Source organism: Heterodontus francisci, chromosome 31 (genome assembly GCF_036365525.1).
Source record: "Heterodontus francisci isolate sHetFra1 chromosome 31, sHetFra1.hap1, whole genome shotgun sequence".
NCBI classification, from domain to species: Eukaryota; Metazoa; Chordata; class Chondrichthyes; order Heterodontiformes; family Heterodontidae; genus Heterodontus; species Heterodontus francisci.
Genome location: NC_090401.1, coordinates 24301223 through 24320136, shown reverse-complemented (window position 1 = coordinate 24320136; position 18914 = coordinate 24301223). Strand labels below are relative to the sequence as shown.

Genomic DNA, 18914 nt, shown 5'->3' with positions numbered 1-18914 from the left:
TGAGCTAGCTTGTTTTTGAGTCTGCCTCAGAAAACAGATATTCAAGGATGCAAGGTGGCTACATCAAGGTGAAAACATAGACAAAAAACCTTCAGCGATGAATCTCTTCCTGCCCTTGCAGCTTTATCTCTGGAGTTTCTCAGTAATGCGTCATTGGCTACCAACAGACCTACCGCCCCCCAACACCACCACCACCATCCTCATCTACAAGCTGACCCCCGGTGATATCGTCAGTAAACATGCAGTTACACAAGTTACATAAAATACATGGCTCAGAAACAGTTATTCCGCCCGACCAGTCCATACTTGTGCCTCATCCTGTCTTACCTATCAGCGTCACCCTTTATTCTTCTACTCCCTCATATGCTCATCGAGCCTCTCTTAAATGTATCTATACTATTCACTTTAATCACTTCTTGTGGTCGTGAGCTCCAAAGTCTCATCACTGTTTGGGCAAAGAAATTTCTTGAACCATCTTGGAAATATTGTGAACTGTGAGGAGGCTACTTCAAGAGGACACAGACTGGTGGAATGGGCTGACAAGTGGCAGGTGAAATTTAGTGCAGAAAACTTTTAAGTGATTCATTTTGGAAGGAAGAATGAGTAAAGGCAATATAAATTAAAAGGTGCAATTCCAAAGGGGGTACAGGAGCAGAGGGACCTGTGGGCACATGTGCACAAGTCTTTGAAGGTTACAGGACAGGTTGAGAAAGTGGTTAATAGGCATATGGGACCTTGGGCTTTAAAAATAGGGGCATAGAGTACAAAAACAAGGAAGTTATGATAAACATGTATGAAACACTGGTTTGACCTTGACTGGAGTATTGTGTCCAGTTCTAGGCACCACACATTTGGAAGGATGTGAAGCCATTAGAGAGGGTGCAGAAAAGATTCACGAGAATGTTTCCACGGACGAGGAACTTCAGTTACGAGGATAGATTGGAGAAGCTGAAACTGTTCTCCTTGCAGTAGAAAAGATTGAGAGGAGATTTGATAGAATGTTCAAAATCATGAGGGTCTGTGCAATGAGAAGCTTTTTAAGTTGTCTGATGCGACATATTTGAGATGCGTGGAGTTCAGTTGATTAAAGATCTCAAACAGGTTTATTAACAGCTAACAAGTATATACAGTGCAGAGCTATCTATTGACAGGTCTTGCTTCTTGGTGTTAGAGTTACAGATTGGCTCTGGCTCCGAGTCACATGACTGCATCCAGGTACTCAGCTCATTAGCATATTAAGATCTTCGAGGTACATTACTCTTAAAGGCAATCACAGAATATCCCTCCTTCTTTCCCAAGATAATTCTCATATGCTAAAAGTAAAAAAACATAAAGTTAGAGATCAAAATTATTTTCACATGGATACAGATTGTGAAATTTACAAATATAGAGGCTCAACAGTCTCCGTGGTTTGATAACTCTTGCTCAGAGAATTTGCGACTCAGCTGTTTCTGTTTTTTCCTGAGGTTTCTCCCTTTCTCCATTCAGTTTCTGCTGCTCTGGCTTCTCTGCCTGCAGCTTGCTAACATACTCTGTTGCTTTTGTCAAGATGACCACTTTTGAGGCCTTGTCATTCTTAGCAACATTGTGAGCAACATTGAACAACTTCTCCTTCAACTCCACACACTTCCTTCAAGTAAAAGGTGTTGCTATGGGTACCCGCATGGGTCCTAGTTATGCCTGTCTTTTTGTGGGATATGTCGAGCATTCTTTGTTCCAGTCCTACTCAGGCCTCCTCCCCCAACTCTTTTTCCGGTACATTGATGACTGTATCGGTGCCGTTTCCAGCTCCCGCCCCGAACTAGAAAACTTTATCAACTTTGCTTCCAATTTCCACCCTTCTCTCACCTTTACATGGTCCATCTCTGACACTTCCCTTCCCTTCCTCGACTTCTCTGTCTCCATCTCTGGGGATAGGTTGTCTACCAGTATCCATTATAAGCCCACCGACTCCCAAAGCTACCTCGACTACACTTCTTCACACCCTACCTCCTGTAAGGACTCCATTCCATTCTCCCAGTTTCTCCGTCTCCGACGCATCTGCTCTGATGATGCTACCTTCCATGACGGTGCTTCTGATATGACCTCCTTTTTCCTCAACCGAGGATTTCCCCCCACTGTGGTTGACAGGGCCCTCAACCGTGTCCGACCCATTCCCCGCACCTCTACCCTCACCCCTTCCCCTCCCTCCCAAAACCATGACAGAGTTCCCCTTGTCCTCACTTTTCATCCCACCAGCCTCCATATCCAAAGGATCATCCTCCGCCATTTTCGCCACCTCCAGCGTGATGCCACTACCAGTCGCATCTTCCCCTCCCTTCCCCTGTCAGCATTCCGAAGGGATCGTTCCCTCCGCGACACCCTGGCCCACTCCTCCATTACCCCCACCACCTCGTCCCCGTCCCAGGGCACCTTCCCCTGCAATCGCAGGAGGTGTAATACCTGCCCATTTACCTCCTCTCTCCTCACTATCCCAGGCCCCAAACACTCCTTTCAGGTGAAGCAGCGATTTACTTGTACTACTTTCAATGTAGTATACTGTATTCGCTGCTCACAGTGTGGTCTCCTCTACATTGGGGAGACCAAGCGCAGACTGGGTGACCGCTTTGCGGAACATCTCCGCTCAGTCCGCAAGCAGGATCCTGAGCTTCCGGTTGCTTGCCATTTCAACACTCCCCCCTGCTCTCATGCTCACATCTCTGTCCTGGGATTGCTGCAGTGTTCCAGTGAACATCAACGCAAGCTCGAGGAACAGCATCTCATCTACCGATTAGGCACACTTCAGCCTGCCGGACTGAACATTGAGTTCAATAATTTCAGAGCATGACAGCCCCCCATTTTACTTTCATTTTTAGTTAGTTTTTCTTCCTTTTTTCTTTTTTTACATTCTTTTTTACATTTTTTACAATCCTTTTTTTTGCATTTATTTTATTTCATCTTAGTTTGTTCAGTTTGCTTACCCACTGTTTTTTTCAGGTTTTTTTCAGGTTTGCACTTGCTGCTGTTCAATAATCAGTGTATTTACACCTAATCTGTACTAATGCTTTGTCTTTCAACACACCATTAACATATTGTTTGCCTTTGCTCCGTGACCTTTTGGTCAGCTATGGTCAGCCTGGTCCAATCTGCACCTTCTCCTTTGTTATCTCTTGCCCCACCCCCACCTCACTTGCTTATAATCTGTGACTTTTCTAATATTTGTCAGTTCCGAAGAAGGGTCACTGACCCGAAACGTTAACTCTGCTTCTCTTTTCACAGATGCTGCCAGACCTGCTGAGTGATTCCAGCATTTCTTGTTTTTGTTTCAGATTTACTGGAATGTTGCCAGGAATGGAGAATTTTATCTATGTGGAAAAATTGGATAGGCTGGGGGGTTTTTTGAACAAAGGATGCTAAGGTGAAATTTAATTAGGGTGTATAAAATTATGAGGGGCCTAGATAGAGTGGGGACAAAGGACCTATTTCCCTTCGCGGAGAGGTCAATAACTGGGGACATAGATTTAAAATGATTGGCAGAAGGATTAGAGGGGAGTTGAGAGGAAATGTTTTTCACCCAGAGGGTGGTGGGGTCTGGAACACACTGCCTGAGAGGGTGGTAGAGGCAGAAACCTTCATAGCATTTTAAAAATATGCACTTGAAGTACCTATGGACCAAGAGTTAGAAAGTGGGATTAGGCTGGTCGGCTCTTTTCCAGCTGGCATAAAACATGATGGGCCAAATGGCCTCCTTCTGTGCTAAAATTTTTCTGTTTCTATAAACTATCCAAGAGTTGCCAAGATTTATTTTGAGGCAGTCAACTACTGTCCCACTCTAGCACAAAGAAAAATATCAGGAGCCAAGGATACCCTCTGCAACTATAACATCTACACACTTTCCCCGAACCTCAGCTGAACAACAGAGAAATACAATGCATTCAGAAACCAGAGTAGTCACAGAGCAGACTATTGGCTTTCCAAATCAGTTCAAATACCTGGATGGGGACAGCTCGAAAACATAGTCCATCTTAAGTGTCCAGGATTGTGCCAGTCGCTTCACAGCTTTCCCTTGCAGGTAGGGCTGCACTCACAGATGTACCTGAGGAGCATGACAGGGTGAGACCAATAGCAGCAGGGTAATCAAGGCGATGAGCAACAGTCGCTGCATAAAGAGGAAAAATATAGTCCAGAAAAATTGTTCACTGTGGTAAAAAAGTTCAAAGAGCAGAAACATACATGGATTAAAAAAAAACTCCCATTGCTCTTGCTGCCTGTTGTTATAACATAGAGTACCTTGGATAAACAGCAGTTGGAACTTATTTGGATCAAATTCTAGGAGATTGGTGGATGTAAGCTGGCTCCAGGGATTTATATGACTAAATACTGTTCCATATCCAAGTTGCAGAATCACTGACAAATTTCTTTTGGGATCTACAATTCTGCTACCAGAATAAAGGAGGCAGGTTTAGTACTGCAAAAAAATAGGAGCTGGCTCAGAAATACTAGGGTCTTGGTATAACCATGGCTATTGTCAGCACAATCATGAACTAGGTTATAAGATTAGTCAGCCAAAGATGTTCTAGATTCTGTTCGCTTGTCACAACGAATCACAAAACGTCACCTAACATGTCAACAGTGGTAATATTGCCCTGCTTGTTTTCCAAAGAATTAATCATTAATGCCCCATGCTAGAATATTTATGAAGTAAGCACTAATTCAAGTTTGCTCTTCAGACGTCAACAAAATTATTAGCATTCGGCAAATAGGCTAGATAAACAAAGCCTACCGTTGTGTTGTTACAAGAGGTTTTATTTTTGTACTTAAAATCCCACACAGTCTGTGTGTTTTAAAAATTGAAAAAAGGATTTTCAGTGGACTTGGACACCTGCAAATAGCTGGAATTTTTGACTTTGTATATAAGAATAGGAAACACAAGCAATTTCAATTAAACAGTAAGGGGTTTTGCCCTCCTAAGAGCAACACTTTGAATGACAGGGGAGACTCTCTGTCTGGTCATGTGATCGACTCAAGAAGGCTTTTTGCTTTCACTTTGGACTTTTAAAAACTAGTAAGTTGACAAAGAGCAGGCATTTTGAAACTTAGACCTGACCTGCCTGAAGACCGGAGCAAAAGACCTCTCTCTGTAAAGGAGACACACATCTCTTGAAAAGAAATCCTGCATTTGAAATGTGGCAGATTCCTACTGCCTCCTGTCTCTGAAGAATTCCTGCAACTAGTATGGTTCCTGTTGCCTCCTGTGCTTTGGGAAATCCTGTAACCTGCAGAAAGCTTATGCTGCTGTGTTGCTGCTGTGAGTGCTGAGCAGACCGGTTGCTGCACCCCTGCTGAAGGACCTGCGTGATGCCTGCTGTAGTCAAATTGCCCTGAACGCCTACCCATCAAAGACTGTTCATCAACCTCACCTGGAGAGACTTCAAGTGGCATCCAACTATTTGACACTGGGACACCTCACCCAACTGAAGATTTCCTACCAGAATGTGACAAACTGATTTATTTTTATAATTCCCTCTATTCCTAATAAACAACCGTAAACTAAAATCCTTCTTTCCTGGTTAATCGTTTTTTTTAATGTATGTGTGCGTGCATGCGGGTTAAAGAACTAAGGAGCTTTTCATATATATAGATTTATCTCATTAGTAGCTAAGACTTATTATTTCTTTTCTAATAAATAATAAGTTGTTGTTTAAAGAAACCTGGTAGTGTGCTTTATTCTGGCGGAAAATACAATATCTAATTTGGCTAGTCTTCGGTAGGTGGAAAACTTTATTGATATGCTGTGACCTGTGGATTAGTGGGACTGAATTAATAGTGCATTTCTCTCACCTTGCCCATAATTGTGTATAAAACCTCCCAGTGTTAGGGGAGCTATTTTGACTAGGAGGGCATTCTTTGTCCATCACGCTGAAGGGTCCACAGCGGAAATCATACTATTAAGTACACTGAAAACTGAACAGCCACAAGCACAAACATGAAAAAAAAAACAGTGGGGAGGCAAACTGAACAAACTGTTTGTGCTTGTGGCTGTTCAGTTTTCAGTCCATTAACACCCTAACTGTACTAATGCTTTGTCTTTCAACACACCATTAATATGTTGTTTGCCTTTGCTCCATGACCTTCTGGTTGGTTATTCTCTGTGACCTTGTCCTATCTACACCTTCTCCTTTGTTATCTTTTACCCCACCCCCACTTTACTTGCTTAAAACCTTTCACATTTCTAATATCTGCTAGTTCTGAAGAAGGGTCATTGACCTGAAATGTTAACTCTGCTTCACTCTCCACAGAGGCTGCCAGATCTATTGAGTATTTCCAGCATTTCTTGTTTTTATTTCAAATTTCCAGCATCTACAGTATTTTGCTTTTATTTTTGGTTCACTAATGTTCTTTAGGAAAGGAAACCTGCCTTCCTTAGCCCTCCTATATGTGACTCCAGTGCCAGATCAATGTGTCTGAAGTAGCCTCGCAAGCCACATGGTGTATCAAGCCACTACAATTGTAGCATTGAATGAAGGGGTGCCACCAACATCTCCTCAAGGCACTTGGCGAAGACTAACAAATGCCGGCATTGCCAGAAATTCCACATCCTGAAAAAGAATGCTTAAAGATAAAAGCATTTTCTGTCAAGGGCACTTAACAGACCATTGACATGGCTATTCCTCCAAGCCAGACCCATGATAGCATGGAAGGAAAGGGAATCATTATAATCTACCCCAGTGCAGGTGGTGAGGAAGATGAGTGGGTGACCAGACTGATCGCAGGAGGCAGGCCATTCAGTAAAATATCTTACGGAGGCTGCAAGCTTCCAATTCAACCTAACTTTTAGCGTTACCACCTGCAGACTGGGTTTCCAGGCCTCAAGAAACCTAACAACTGAAGGCAGGTAAGAAGGGAAATGCTTCTACAGCACTGCCTGTGAGCCAGGAAGAGCAAGAATGCCTATCCCCAGCTCACTAAGCTTACCTGTACAAACAGACCTCTGATTGGCAAACCCCACCCTGCACTGTACCAGGAGGGTTTGCAGCCAGGAAACTTGTTGAAAAAAATTTAAAACAGATCCTGTCATTAAATTTGGAAGTGCGGGTTTCCCAGCCGCAAATTATCCCCGTGGCACCCTACCTGTCCCCCCGTTATTATTGGGATCAAAGTCCCAAATTGACCAAAAGGAAGAAAATGAAATAATGTTCCAATCCTTTTAAAATATTTGATTTGTAAATAGGGTGAGTCAATACTGCAGGTCCCACCTCGCCAGCTGAATCCCCAAAGTATTCACCATGAACTAGACAGTAACCTCAAAACCACTATGGCCAGAATTTAATGTCCCTCTATACCGTTAGTTTACCAGTGGCGGACAGGCACTTCAGTCGCTGATGAAGCTGCCTAGTAATACCTGGCAGCCTGCTTGCGGGCTAGGGGGGCCCTCCTGATTGGGCACCCTGTGCCCCAAGGAGGACCCACCCCCCGCAACAGCACAGTCCACCCCCATTTAAACAACCGCCGTGCCTTACACTCTGACCTCCACCCTTCGCTGGGGCCTAGCCAATTGCCCCCAGTGAGGCCTGACCCCAACTTACCTTTTTGGAGGCCACTGCTCCAGTGGCAGTGCTGGGACTGAAGAGCTGCTCACCCTCTGATTGGCCAGCAGCTTTTGGAGCTGGGACCTCCTGCCTCAGAGGGGCGGAAGCGGCGACTGAAGCCAATTAAGGGCCTGGGCCACGCAAAACCTGGTGGGCTCATCTCCGACTGTTCAGCTGGTGGGCGGGGTCACTGCCTCTGTTAAATTCCAGCCTCTATATTTACTTTCATGCTGACGTTGACTGCATAAGACCTGCTCCTCAGGCGACTAAGACCTTAGCATGGTATGAATGCAGTACAAAATTGGCTGGTGTGAAAAGCCATATTGATGCACACAGCTAAAAGGGCCAAAATGACCGAGACGCGATCTGAATGAATAGCGATACCTGATCCAGCTGTGGACTGTAAATGGAGGGATTTGGTTTGACTGAAGGATAAAAAATGCACTCTCTTACCAATTAATCAAACTTGGTCTTCACAACTGCATCCCTGCACAGGGTCAGCTTAAACAGAAGGAATAGAACTTCAGAATTAAAAATCTTTGTAAACTCTTTGCTCAGTGTGAGCAGTATTGTCCATGGAAAATTAGAATTCAGACTATAAATACAGGATATGGCCCATTCAGCACCTGAGCCTAGTGAAGAAAGGGGAAGTAGTTGGGGGGTTGGAGTAGGATTGAAGGGAAGATAATGTGCTGGATTTTGTGCTGGAGGTGGGGCTCCTGGCACCGGGCCAAAAAAGCGGGGGGAGCCCTGTCTCTGTCTTTTCTCCCCCCCACCACCCCACCACCCGCTGACCAACCCCCGCCCCCCCCACCCCAATCCCCACCCCAGAGCAATTCTCTTCTCTTTTTAAGTCAAAGAATCACAAGCCGGGAGCTGTGTCCCTTTAAAACCGGGGATCCTGCCTCCATGAGCCGTCGGCCAATCAGAGGCCTGGCAGCTCAGCAGTATCGACAGCACCACTGGGCGCAATGACCACTGCTGCTACTGCAGAGGCCTCAGACCCAGGGCCAGCACTGGAACCGCAGATAAGAGGTAGGTGAGGTGGGGTTGTAGGGGCCAGTCCGGAAGGCCCATTGAGGGGGGGTTTGGCGAGGGTTGTCATGCAGTCCAGGGGCAAGGGGGTCACAGAGGGTAAACATTCCCAGTGGGGGTCCTCCGTGGACTACAAATTGCCCACGAAGGAAGGACCCACCACTGCCCCAAGCTTACAGGAAGGGCGCCTCATGTTGCAAGATGTCCTCCGCATGCAACTGAGGCCCCCTCCCGCCGCTGATAAGATCCCAAAGGTGGTGGGAAGAGGCCCTTAATTGGCTGTTAATAGGCTACTTAAGGGCTTCAATTGGCCTCTGGGCAGGAAGACCATCGTCGGCCTATCCCACCCCTGGGAAGATCGGCCTCTGCCCCACCGCCCCCACCTGCAACAAAAGTTTGTGCCCCACCCCACTACTGACCCCGCCTCAGGTTGCCACACAAAATCCAGCCCAATGAATGTACTGAGTCCTGGTCTTGACTGCTACCCAAGTAAACCCCAGTGGAAAAGGGCACCGGTGTGCATGCCAGGGGAGAACAGGATTGGGGCCAAGCACCCTCTTACTAGGCTCTGCTCACACATGTACTGACTACAGCTATTCAAGCAGATCTCCCACTCAACCATTGAGTGAAATGATGGTGCATCAGTTATTTCAGTCCATTCAGCTGCATATGTCAATACAGCTTTTCACACCAGCCATTCTTACACTGCATTATTACTGTGCTAAAGCTGCTGGCTCCTGGGGAACAGATCTTAAGTGGCCAATGGCAACATCAAAGTAAATACTCATGTTTCTTAAGGTTATTGGCTGTGTACAGTACTGATGTATTCCTGTCATCCATAGAATTATATCCCAGCAAGAGCCAACACTTTGAGGAGAGGAGGAATGGGGAGCAAAATGAGATTGATAAATCCTACAAGAATTCAACAAAATTCTTGCATGGCTATGGAGCCAAGGCAGGTGGATTGAGTTAAGGTAGTTATCAGCCATGATCTCAATGAATGAGGCTTGAGGGTTTACTCCTGTTGCTATGTTCCACTCCTTGTGTTAATTCAAATATATCAGAAATACATTCAGTGCCTAACTGTTGTAATGAGTGGTGCCGAATGTGGCTGACAATTGATGAGAAAATGCGTTTCTATCAGTTTAATGTAACAAAACTTTTTTATCATTTATTTTGCCTTAGCTACATCCTGTAAAAAAACAAAAACAAAAACAACTAAAGTCTCGGTGGCAAAATGTGACAAATGATCCCAATAGTTCACTGCAGCTTTAAATATTTGAGTTCTTGATTCTCATTCATCACACAAAGGCAAGGCAATACGCCATGAATTGGCACAACAATAGTGGACATAATTGTACCTATCCATTTTGCAGCAAAACTGCTTTGACATCAACTATTTGTCCTCGTCATGAAAAGGAAACAGCAGCAGGACTGTACTTTACTTGAGGGGATGGGATTTTAATCAGGACTTCTGTAATGTTTATGAAGCTTGTTTAAAAAATGAATTAAGAAAATAAAATTACAAATGTTACCAGGATGTTGGCCCAGCAGATTGTTGTAATGTTTTTGAGTTTCAAGACCATCCTTCATATGAATCCAATCTGATTTCAAATCCATTTATAATGGGACCCTCATGATGGAGTTGTTTGGGGAGTGGGTGACAATACAGACGGAGCAAATCTAGACACCAGTCACAACACTATTAGTTCCTAATGAAATTATAGAATTATAGAGCGCAGAAGGAGTTAATTCAGTCCATCAAGTTCTCTGAAAGATCTATCCAATTAGTGCCATGCTCTTTCTCCGTAGCTCTGTAAATCTTTCCTTTTCAGGTAGATATCCAGTTCCCTTTGGAAAGCTCCTATTAATCTGCTTCCTTTGAGACAGTGCATTCCAGATCAAACAACTCACTGTGTCAAATAAGTTCTTCTCATTTCCTCCCTGGATTTTTTGCAATTTTCTTAAATCTGAGTTGCTTGGTTATTGAACCGTCTGCCAGTGGAAACAGTTTCTCCCGATCTACTATATCAAACCCCTCAGTTTTGGGAGCCTCTGTCAAATCCCCTGCTTAACCTTCTTTACTCTAAAGAGAACAATCCCCAGCTTCTCACAATCTCTCCACATAACTGAAGTACCTCATCCCTGGTACAATTCTGGTGAATCTCCTCTGCACCCTCTCCAAGATCTTGACTTCCTTCCTAAGGTGCAGTCCCCAGAATTGGCCACAATACTCTAGCTGAAAGTTATCCAGTGATTTATAATGGATTACCATAGCTTCTTTGCTTTTGTACTCTATGCCTCTATTTATATATTCAAGGATCCCATATGATTTAAGAGCCTTATCAACTTGTTCTGCCACCTTCAAAGATTCATGTACAAACATCCCTGGTCTCTCTGTTTCTCCACCCCCGATTGAATTGTACCATTTAACTTACATTGCCTCTCATGAACACTGAGATTGCTCTGTTAACCTGGCTGAACAAGGAGCTGTGGAGTCACCTGACTGAAGAAAGAATGGAACATTGGTGTAGAGAGAAAAGGGAACTTTTTTTTGGGGTGAAGGGGCAAATTAAATTTCCCAGTTAATTATTTGATTACTGTTGAGGGACAATAGTATTCTGTTAAAGTACCCTATATGATGTCCAAATGATTGAGTTATGGTCTGTTTCAATTAACCATTTCGTGGCAAATTGCTAATTCCAATTGTGTACTTTCAAGATATCTTGGACTTCCTTTTTAAGAATGAATGCCATGCTGAAGCCAGGTTTAAACCTTATCCCAACTAAACTATTGTTCTGAGGCATCACTGATGGGTAACAGGATCTCTTGGATCAAGTAGTTAAAGATAGAAGATATGATGGTGGGGGGAGGGGGGGAGGTGCCGAGGTGGTGTAGTGAGGGAAATGAAATACCCTGCAAGGGAAGATTCAAGGAAACCTGTTTTTTGGCAGTAGAACTCGTTTTCCATTTCCTGTCAAGAAAACACAAAATGCCAAATGAGGAATTTTAATTAATCTCATTAATAAACTTTGAATGGAAAATAATTTCTACAGTTAACTTTAAAAAAAGCTGGCAGCCAAGATGGCCACTGCAATTGACATCAGAACACCTTACACATTCCAAGGCCTCCAACAGGAGACACATATCTGATTAGCTTGTACCCAAAACAATGGCTGACTCTAGTGATTGAATTATCTAAGATTGCTTTCATCAGCATAGCATTCAAGGCCATCATAACACATTGACTTTGAAAGAGCAAGCCCCTCCAAGTGTAAATACTGGCATCCTGTGGCCTGTGGAGATCGAAACTCCTAACCTTGAATCTCATTAGAAGTTTCCAGAGAATACATTGAGGCAGTCATGTGACCATCTGTCCAACTCTGTGAAAGCTGGGAGTTTCCCTTGGACAAAGACAGTCAAGCCAGTGACATATTCTGTGCAGAAGGCAAGAGCTCTCTCTCTCCTGCAAACCTCATGCAAAGTCTAGTTGCTGGTTGCTTGAGCCAAAAAAAAGACATCAGGAGAAGAATTGGGCCTACAAGAAAAGCCTGAGCTAGGTGGGCCAGTAACAAACTGCACATTTACCAATCAAAGACTTCAGGAACACAACTTCTGCCAGAGGACAACAGAATCATCCAACCCCACAGACTGTGCATAATTTTTTATTTGTTCTGGACTTTAATCCACCCACAAATCTACCCCTCAGCACTCTGTAATCTATGTGTGTGTGTGTGTGTGTGTGTGTGTGAGATTCTCATGTAACTGTGTGCATGAATGTGCTGCATAATTTTATTTTTTTTACATCGGGTTTAGATTGTTAAGCATAATAAACTCACCTCTTTATTGTGTCATGAAGACCCCCACCTCCAAGAATGAGGCATATTAATTTTGTCACATGAATATTAATTTTAAACTGTTGCTGGAATGGAGAGATGACTTTAAAGAGATCAGCAGTGGCTGTGAAAACGTTGTATTCTCAGAGACAATCACCTAGGAAAAGACAATGGAAGTGCTCACTGATTCAATTAACAGAGATTGGTCTGGGCAATGGTGATCCACATCTTGTCAGTGTAGGAGACAGCACTACACCCCGCCCCCCCACCCACCCACCCACCGAGAGCTTTGGAATCCACAGATGCAAGAGTTTGTTAAAAAAGCGAGTCACATGACTAACCTGCTGGCCCTGGTCTGGTTTTGAACTGCTCACAGGACAGCTTGGGTCAGACTGCAGATTGCAACTCAACTTGGAAGAAGAGAGCCTCTCTCTCTCTCTCTCTCACTAATCTCCAGATCCATTGAAGTCACTTAAACCTCAAGACAAAAAAGACTCCTACATCGAAACAGGTTTTAAAGCATGCACTGCGCCCCAATGAAACGGCGGGACTTACTGGCAACCAAAGACTCTATATCGAACTCAAAGGAGCGTAAATAGAAACTCAGTTATTGCCTCAAACTTTTCCCCTTTATTCTTTCTACTTTTTCTCTCTCTATCTGCGTGTGTGTTTATCGCATAAGCAGGCTAGTGTGGTCGCATCGCATAATCGTAGTGATTAACCGAATCACAGTTTAAGATTAATAAACTTCTGCCTTTCCTGTTTAAATGTAAGAAAACCTGTCTGATTGATTTCTTTGCCTTACCATTGGAAAGCAGTGAACAAAGATTCACTGAGGGGAAGCTAAAACACGGTATTTTTAAATATTAAACCCTGTTACGGTTAAGCCAGGCAAGGGCTGAGAAGGAACCCCTAGACCCTTTTCTCACCTGGTTGTTGCCGAAATTTGGGGGCTAGTGTCCTGGATTTGACTCACAGACAAATGAGAAATTGGAAGTGGGAAGCCAAATTGATTCCAATTAAGAGGAGAAAAGATTTCAATACAGGTTTTCTTGTGATTGTGTGTGCTAGAATACTAACATGGCTGCGACCGAAGACTGTAACTCCCAAAGCCAGGGTGAAGTGACTTGGGATAAGTTAAAAGCAATGTCGAAAGAAGAGTTGAGGAAAGTTGTGAACAGTGTGGGATCACTGTCCGGGCCAAGGCTAGAATGTCTGAACTCCTAAGACCAGTGGTTAACCATTTTTCCCTTGAATCTGAAGCAGCAGAAACAGGGATAGAAATAGACTCCAACAGGCTATTGCTAGCAAAGATACAGTTGGAACAGAGGAAACTTGAATTTGAAGAAACAGAAAGAGAAAGTAAGAGAGGAGAGAGAGAGAGAGAGAAAAAGCCTTGCAGAAGGAATGTGAAAAGAGAGCTGAGGCAACTGAGTTAACTAGGGGGTGACAGAATAACCCCAGTGAAAACATGGTCAATATGATTAGATTAGATTAGATTAGATTAGAGATACAGCACTGAAACAGGCCCTTCGGCCCACCGAGTCTGTGCCGAACATCAACCACCCATTTATACTAATCCTACACTAATCCCATATTCCTACCAAACATCCCCACCTATCCCTATATTTCCCTACCACCTACCTATACTAGTGACAATTTGTAATGGCCAATTTACCTATCAACCTGCAAGTCTTTTGGCTTGTGGGAAGAAACCGGAGCACCCGGAGAAAACCCACACAGACACAGGGAGAACTTGCAAACTCCACACAGGCAGTACCCGAAATCGAATCCGGGTTCCTGGAGCTATGAGGCTGCGGTGCTAACCACTGCGCCACTGTGCCGCCCAATGTAGGAGCATAATTCAGGGCTGGGTACAGAATTGTTAAAACTTTCTCAATTGATCCCAAAATTCAATGAAGGAGATGTGGAAGCATTTTTGGTGTCTTTTGAAAAACTTGCAAGGCAGTTAAAGTGACCAGCTGAGGCTTGGACTCTCCTGCTACAAAGTAAGCTAACAGAAAAAGCCTATGAGGTTTATTCCCTGTTACCAGATGAGAGTTCATTCAATTATGAACTGACAAAAAATGCTATCCTCGGGGTATATGAGTAAGTACCGGAAGCCAAAAGTTTAGAACCCTCAAGAAGCTAGCTAATCAAACTTATCTGGAGTTTGAAAGAAATAAGCAGCTGGCTTTTGAACAGTGGCCGAGGGCTCTTAAAGTGCAGCTCGGCTACGAAAATCTGAGAGAGGTAATTTTGCTAGGAGGAATTGAAAAACTCTCTCCCATTATCCATAAAGACACATGTAGAAGATCAGAAGGTTCATAGAGCCTGGCAAGCCTCAGTGCTGGCTGATGAGTTTACTCTCATTTATAAGTCAGTTCCCAGTGGAAAACCTTTCCTAGTCACCCCACAAATCCGAAAAGGACAAAGGGTGGGAAGGTGATAGAAGCCCAAGTAGTCCTGGGAGGGAAAGAAAAGCAGGAAGTACAGACGGCCCGGCCCTCCTTCAGCCAAAAAGGAAGATGCCGTGAGTAGGAGTGAGACCAGAAGACCTGTGTGCTTCCATTGTAATAAAGCAGGTTATCTAAGAGCTGACTGCTGGAAATTAAAAGGAAAACCTGTAAGGTTAATCAGGATACACCTACTCAATGAAGGAGAAGGGACCCTGATGGAAAGCACAGCTGAATAAGCTGTGGCTTTAACTGCAATGAGAGTGAGACCCAGGAAGCTCACGGCTGAAAATGCAGGAAAATTTAATAGGATTCCTGAAGGTTATCAGGATTTTGTGTCTGAAGGGAAAGTAACCCCATACCCCTCGAGTGGGGCAAGCAAGCCCATAGTAATTCTCAGGGACACAGAGGCCACTCTATCCCTTTTTCTGGGAAAGGCCTTACCTTTCCCCCAGAGAGTGCAGTGTACGTGTACACCAAGTGCATTTGGAGTGCGACCTAGTTTTGGGACTGGTGACCGTAGGAATTGTCCCTAGTTTGCCTGTGGACGGGGTTGACCTGTTCCTAGGTAATGATCTGGCAGGGACGAAGCTGGTCGTTTCCCCAGTAGTGAAAGAGACACAGCAGGAGGTGGGAGAGACAGGGCAGTGGCAGGAGATGGTCCCCTGCAGTTTCCCTGAATGTATAGTGAATCAGACCATGATCAAGCCAGCTCCCCTAGAGGAAACTGGATTGGCACTGCAGGCAGATGACCATGAGGTCTGTCTGTCTGAGACTTTTTTGGGAAAGTTAGAAGACCAAGGGAATGAGTTAAATGGATCTTCCCTAGCTGAGGCTCAATTGAAGCAGAGAGAGTCCCTGACTGCTACTATCTAAAGAATGAGGTATTGATGAGGATGTGGAGTTCTCCTCACAGACCTGAGAGCAAGGAGAGGACAGTGGTTCACCAGTTAGTGGTGCTGCAGAGGTACCAGAGAGAAATATTAAGAATGGCCCATGAGATTACAGTGGCTGTACATGTCGGTATATGAAAAACCAAAGCCTGCATAAGACAGTGGTTTGACTGGCCAAAACTCCACAAAGATGTGGTAGCGTACTGCAGGAGTTGCCACATGTGCCAGGTTGAGGGAAAACCCCAACCTGCAGTGAAATCTGCACCCCGAAGACCTGTATCAGTCTTTGGAGGACCCTTCAGCAGAGGGCTGGTGAACTGCAAGGGACCTCTGCCGAGAACAAAAGGGGACAGGCAGGCACAAGGCTGCAAAAGGTTAGAAAGGAAGGGGGAAAAAGGACAAAGAGGGTAGTTTAAAGGAAGTCCAGGAGGAAAACCGATAAAAACCCCGACTGTCCAGTCAGCTGAAGCCGAAATGTTTGAAAAGTTGACCCCACATCCTCCTATGTAAATGCTGACACTAGAAGCATCCCACCAGAGTTACTCACAGCATTTACAGGGTTTCTTGGCCTTACAATTGGAGCAGTGAACAAGGATTCACTGAGGGGGAGCTAAAAACACAGTGTTTTTAAAATTAAACCCTGTTACGGTTAAACCAGGCAAAGGCTGTGAGGGAACCCCTCGACCCTGGTCGTAACACTTGTTTAAACCTATTGTCCAATTGGTTCTTTCATGATCACAACAAAGGTAAAAGTAAAATACTCACTGAAGTGGTAAGCACATCCACTGCAGCAATATGGTTGACTCTTAACCGCCCTCTGAAATAGCAAGCCACTCAGTTGTATCAAACTGTTACAAAAATGTCTAATCAGCACTGTGGGTACACCTACACCACATGAACTGCAGTCGTTCAGGAAGGCAGCTCGCTACCACCTTCTCAAGGGCTTAGGGATGGGCAATAAATGCTGGCCTTGCCAGTAATTCCCACATCCTGTGAATGAATAAAAATGTAATTTGTTGTTAATTCCATCCTTAGGCAAAACATGTCAAAAAGAAGTGGCATTGGTCAAACATTTTCAAACTCTTGCTGTCTTTTTTTTTTAAACTCCAGCAAGAGAATCAATTCCAAGTTTTGTTCCTCTCCAGCACTGCCCACCTCTATGGCTTCACTCCCAACATAACCAGCACACCTCAAGGAGGGATTTCTCATTCTTCTCTCACACAGTCACCTCTGGGGTACCCTATGGTTCCATCATTGGCTCTCTCCTTTTCTTCATTCATTGTTGCCCACAGTGAAACCATACATGAACATGGGGCCAATTTTCACATATATGCTGATACTGATCCCACCAAAACCTCCAAACCATTACTTTAACTCCATCCTCCAGCTGCTCACTCAGACTGAACCAGCTGGTATACAATCTTCTGTCCTTGAACTTCTCACCTCTAGTCTATCCACCAGTGAATCCATTTACTTCCAGCTCCACAACATCATCTGCCTCCACCCTTGCTTCTCCCCTACCACTGCTGAAACCCATAGCCATTCTTTCGTTACTTTCAAACTTGACTTCTCCAATACTCTCCTAGACAATCGCCTGTGCCCTATCCTACACAAACTTCAATTCATCCAGAACTTAATTATCCACAGACAGTTCTGCATTAAGCCTTGCTTGCCCATTGTTCCTGTCCTTGCCAACCCCAACTGCCCCCCTGCCCTCGAACATATTTAAATTCAAAATCCTCATCTTGTTTGTATATAATTGCATGCCTCATCCCATCTCTTCCAGAACCATGTGCCCTTCATCCCTCTGGCTCTATCCTGTGCATTCCCCACTCTCTCCGCTCTTCCATCATGGGATGCTTATTGCATTAAAGATGCTACACAGATATATAAATCCAGTTTCTATTTCATTTACTCCAACTTTGAGATCCATATATGATGATTATAAATAAGGCTGTGATGTAATGTGCTAGGCACCATGTTGAGAATCCGAGTGCTGTGATCTGCTTGTTTGGAAGCATTTCACTTCAGGTAGAATCATCAGCGCTTTAAAACAAAGGGGCAGTCTCTTCTGCAATGAGCCAAGGTAGAACATGAGTAACTATAAAATAAATCCGCATACAGTTATGTATAAACTACATCAAATAAGATGCTACAGCTATTGGACTGCAGCAGGGATCAGTAAATTAATGGGATGGCCATATCTATAATGTGGCAAAATATAATCGTAAGAGCAGAAGGTAGGTTAGATGAAGAAATCGCTTCAGCTCACAATCTCATTCTTCCAGCATACCATCTCTACCATTTTCCCATGAAAGAATCCATCTGCTTCCTATGAGTCCAGTCCCATGGCTTTAACCACCTTTCTTGACAATCCTTTCCAGCTGTTAATCACGCACTGTGTAAAGGAGGACTTCTGCCATCCATTTTAAAATTATCCTTCCCAACTCTGAAGCTGTCTATCCATCATGTATGCTGATTCATTGTATGAACTATTGCTTCAGTTTACTTTCTGTATCCTACTGTGTATTGTCTGTGCATCAAAAGTATGGAATGTCTGTTTGATGAAGAGAATTCTGTAACTTCCTGAGGTCGCAACTAGAAAGTCAAGGCCAGCGACATGTGAATTGTTGGTGAGAAGTGAAAGGTGGCTTTAGTTTTCCTGACACCTAAGCTCTCCTTTTCTTCATTCATTGTTGTCCCACAGTGACACCATCCATGACCATGGGGCCAATTTTCATGGGGCCAATATACACTGATAACACTGATCCTAAGCTGGAGAAAATTTTTATCTCATCCAGGTTGATTCCAGCTAGGCAGTTGGGGAGTATATGGGGAATGCATGGAGTATTTTTTTTAATTCGTTCATGGGATGTGAATGTTGCTGGCAAGGCCAGCATTTATTTCTGATCCCTAATTGCCCTTGAGAAGGTGGTGAGCCACCAGGGAGAGAGTTCCAAGTTTTTGACCCAGCAACAATGAAGGAATGGCAATATAGCTCCAAGTCAGGATGGAGTGTGACTTAGAGGCAGACTTGCATGTGGTGGTGTTCCCATGTGTCTACTGCCTTGTTCTTCTAGGTAGCAGAGGTCATAGGTTTGGAAGGTGATGTCAAGGAAGCCTTGG

General features: G+C 44.2%; 2 long non-coding RNA genes across 2 annotated transcripts in view; one reads left to right on the top strand and one right to left on the bottom strand.

Annotated features, from left to right (window-relative positions):
- The window catches only part of LOC137346945 (uncharacterized), a 72287-nt gene that overhangs the window by 16631 nt on the left and 36742 nt on the right, over positions 1 to 18914 (top strand). The gene's annotated exons all lie outside the window — the stretch shown is intronic.
- LOC137346944 (uncharacterized) lies at positions 1098 to 4536 on the bottom strand. The gene is made up of 3 exons (XR_010968829.1): positions 4270 to 4536; positions 3972 to 4138; positions 1098 to 1313 (listed from the first exon to the last, which is right to left on the bottom strand). It is a non-coding gene; the product is annotated as an uncharacterized lncRNA (long non-coding RNA).